The following is a 4,630-nucleotide window of genomic DNA, read 5'->3' on the forward strand; positions in this document are numbered from 1 at the left end:
CGCCATCACGGTGCTAGAGAGTCTCCTGAGGTTTTATATTTTTTGTGGCAATCATTAAGCAAACACCATGACTATTAAGTGAACACCATGGTTGTTAAGTAAATCCATTTTATCCAATGGCCATTTTTAAAATCAGAAACTGGAAGTAAACACCAGAAACCAGCAAAAAAACATTGACAAAAAAAAAAAAACTCAACAAAACCAGGCAGAGCCAGTTTTTTTACCTTACAGAGCCACTGTGGTTATTGTAATGGCTGTGAGACATGTTGGATACTTTAAACACCTACATAAATTAAATAGTTCTAGACTGTTTTGGTTTTGGTCATTATTGAGCTGGCAATTGAAGTCATTAAGTTAGACAGAGAATTGGAAGCTTTCATTTACAGCAGAGAAATAAGAAAGGCAAGAATTTGTGTGCAAAGCAAAGACCTTTCTCTGATATTTCCAATCAGTGATTACAGAGAACAGATCTCATCCTTGGGCCTTCATTTGTAGGTTGAAGGCTTTGGTGCTGTCTCCATTCCCATTCAACATCTACATGAGACATCTGTGGAGATTCTCAGACATCCAGGTCACGGTTGTCCCAAAGGTGCTTTTTCAAGAGGCATCTGGACTTTGTTTTTCTTTGAAGATGTTTCACTTCTCATCCAAGAAGCTTCTTCAGCTCTGCCTGGATGGTGGGGAATGGAAGGATTTAGGATCTTTGCAGACAGCTGGTCATTTGCATTCTTTTAGAGAGTTGTTGAGGCCACTTGGAGGTTTATCTGTGCCATCATAGTCACCTGAGTGGCACAAATAGGTGTGGAGCCTTCTTGAAACTGTTGAAAGGACTGTATTGTAGACTGGAGATAGATGATGTTGTATCCCACACCCTCGGTTGAGAGAGGGCTGTTCAATTTTGAATAAGATGGCCTCTTTGACCCCTCTTTCAAATCAGCATTCCTCTCTGTCCAAAAGGTGGACTTTGCTGTCTTAAAAGTCTTTAAAGACTTAGGAGTCCTCCTAGACTCACAACTCCTGCTTGATGAGTAGGTAGTTGTCATGGCTAAGAGGGTCTTTGCACAACTTTGAATTGTGTGCCAGTTGCACCCATTCCTAGATTGGGATGCTCTGCTTACAGTTACTCATTGGGATGCTCTGCTTACAGTTACTCATTCCCTGGTAACCTAATCTACTCTACAAAAGTGAGGCTGGCTCCATCCCTATTGATTTTCTGGAAGTCCCTCAAAACCTGGTTATGCCACCAGGGCTGGGGCTCCAGGGCACTGATAAGGTAAAGATGAGCTCTATTGTTATTAACATCTACTCTTCTTAGCCATTTTGATTTTTCCTCCCTCGTAATTGTTTTAATATATTAACGGTTGTTCAGTCTTGTTGTACCCACCTAGAGTCTCTTTTATGTCACTTTTATGTGAGATGGGCAGCTATATAACTTTGATAAATAAATAAAATAAAAATTAGATTTCAACTAATTTATGTTTTCTCTATTCTTGTATGTACATCGTTACAGTGCAATAGTATAATATCATTAGTATGGATATGTAAAGATGTGTCAAACAGTCTCTCCTTCTCACTAAATCTTATGTCAAGAGGTAATCATAGGAAGTATTCATTGGAAATCTATGACAGCTAGATTGCTGCTTGTGCTTCTATTGCTACAGAATAAAACCACAAGGTGTGCAATTTAGAAAGATGGGAAGAGAGAAGCATAATAAAGCACTTCATTAGATACTGTAGAAATTGCACAAAGAACCCGGCACTTGTAGGAAATATGTTTTTAGAGAGTAACTTTTCACCTCTTCTCATCTATGAGCTCCTGTGATTGTCAAAACCAAGTTATTGCAGTTGCAAATGCTCAAATTTGTATTTCAATTTCTTCTACCAATTAAAATAAAGAAAGATGAATTCAACCTTAAGGTGATGTTTCTGGTTTAAAAAAAGTAGTTTTAAAAAGCTTAGGTCTAAGTTTGTAAAGCTGGTAGGCAATTATGAATACAGGTTTCATGCATTTAAGATCAAAATCTTGAGTTCAGAATGGACAATATCACCATAGTACAAGTACTTTTTAAGAAAAACACTTTTCTGAAATTAAATCCTTATGCCAAATTTAGAATACTAATCGTAAAACCAGCAAGCAAGCAATGAAGCTTACTATGTGTTGAGCTTGGTGAATTAAAGCAATGCCTGCAAGCCTTAACAAGAACATTTTCTCATAGAGTAAATTGTCTCTCTGAAATAACTTCCTTTCAGATCCAACCAAAAGTACCCTTCACCCTTATCCTATGCAAAGTGAGGAATGCTCTTGCTTGAGCTTGAAGTGCCATGGTGGCACAGTGGTTAGAATGCAGTATTGCAGACTAATTTTGTCAACTGTCAGTTCGATTCTGACCAGCTCAAGGTTGACTCAGTCTTCCATCCTTCTGAGGTTGGTAAAATGAGGACTCAGATTGTTGGGGCAATGTGCTAACTCTGTAAACCACTTAGAGAGGGCTGGAAAGCACTATGAAGCAGTAAGTGCTATTGCTATTGAGCTAAGAAATCAAGTTGAGGTGAAGCTTATGGGGCCTAGCCTCAGTTCTCTAGCAGAGTAACCTACAGCATCCTAAATGGGCAATATGTCAGCCACAACCACCCAATTGGATCTCTGCCCCCTTTTTACGTTACACATGTTAGAGAGTGGTGGGCCGTTGGATGGGTGGTTGCAATAGTGACCTTTTTTGACAACTTGATAGAATCAAGATCACGTGAAGTGTTAATACCACTTTATAATGCCTTGGTAAGGCCACACTTGGAATACTGCATTCAGTTCTGGTCGCCACTATGTAGAAAAGATGTGGAGACTCTGGAGAGAGTGCAGAGAAGAGCAACAAAGATGATTAGGGGACTGGAGACTAAAACTTATGAAGAACGGTTGCAGGAACTGGGTATGTTTAGCTTAAGAGAAAGAAGGACTAGGGGAGACATGATAGCAGTGTTCCAATATCTCAGGGGTTGCCACAAAGAAGAGGGAGTCAAACTATTCTCCAAGGCACCTGAGGGTAGAACAAGAAGCAATGGGTGGAAACTAATCAAGGAGAGAAGCAACTTAGAACTGAGGAGAAATTTCCTGACAGTTAGAACAATTAATCAGTGGAACAGCTTGCCTCCAGAAGTTGTGAATGCCCCAACACTGGAAGACTTTAAGGGCAGTGATGGCGAACCTTTTTTGGCTCGCGTGCCACAAGTGGGGGGAGCGCAGGGGGGTCGTGTGTGGGCGTGCCGCACTCATAATGCAATGCGTGACCCCCCCAGTGCGCATGCGTGCACAACGCGTGACCCCCCCATTTTACATGCTTTTTTTGCCCTCCCCAGGCTCCAGAGGCTTTATAGGAGCCTGGGGAGGGCGAAAAGAGCCTCCCCCGCCCCCCCGGAAGCCCTTCGGAGGCTTCAGGGACCGTCCGGAGGCTTCCTTGAAGCCTTCGGAACGCTTAAAACCACCCACCGAGCAAACCGGAAGTGACTTCCGGGTTGCTCGGAGGGTCATTTTAAGCGCTCCGAAGGCTTCAGGGACCGTCCGGAGGCTTCCCTGACGCCTTCAGAGCGCTTAAAACCACCCTCCGAGCAAACCGGAAGTGACTTCCGGGTTGCTTGGAGGGTGGTTTTAAGCGCTCCAAAGGCATCAGGGAAGCCTCTGGACGGTCCCTGAAGCCTTCGGAACGCTTAAAACCACCCTCCGAGCAACCCGGAAGTCACTTCCGGTTTGCTCGGTGGGTGGTTTTAAGCGTTCCGAAGGCTTCAGGTAAGCCTCCGGATGGTCCCTGAAGCCTCCGGGGGGGCGGGAGAGGCTCTTTTCACCCTCCCCAGGCTCCTATAAAGCCTCTGGAGCCTGGGGAAGGCGAAAAATAGCTTTTAAAAAGGTGAACTCAGCTGGCCAGCGCACGCATGCGCGCTGGCCAGCTGACAGGGCAGCGCCTCACGTGCCCTGACAAATGGCTCCGCATGCCACTTGTGGCACACGTGTCATAGGTACGCCATCACTGGTATAGGGTTTCCTGCCTAGGCAGGGGGTTGAACTAGAAGACCTCCAAGGTCCCTTCCAACTCTACTATTGTATTATTGTATAACTCTACACTGGGGAACAAGAAGACCTCTTCATATATTACAGATAAGGATGGAGGAAGGGAGAAAGTACTAAGAGAATCGTTCATGTGGTGGAATGCAGTCTGGACTCATAGGAGGGAGGTAGTGCATTCGAGAAGATCAAAAGACAGAGAGATGTGTATGTGTGGAGGGAGAGAGTTAAGAGGGTTCCTTCTTAGGAGTTCTCAGAGTATGTGTTTAATGGTGCAAGTGACCTGCTTTAATTTGGAAATATTTCTGTCTATAGGCAAAGAAAACATAGGAAACTGCTTAGAAGAACCTCATCAGGTCTTTCTTAATTTCTGGAACCTGGCAGTTGTTTCTAAATTAAAATAGGGACAAAATACCAGATGAAGTGCTTACATAAAACTAATTAAGAATCTCCCTGCAAATTAGACGGAAATAGTGAAGAATCAAATGCTGCCCCATCTTCTAGTTTAGAGAAACATTTTTTTAAAAAAAATGCTTTAAAACACGCACGTGCACACACACAAACTGGATTATCCCAATT

Source organism: Natrix helvetica (assembly GCF_964273705.1).
Source record: "Natrix helvetica genome assembly, chromosome: 3".
Classification (NCBI taxonomy): domain Eukaryota; kingdom Metazoa; phylum Chordata; class Lepidosauria; order Squamata; family Natricidae; genus Natrix; species Natrix helvetica.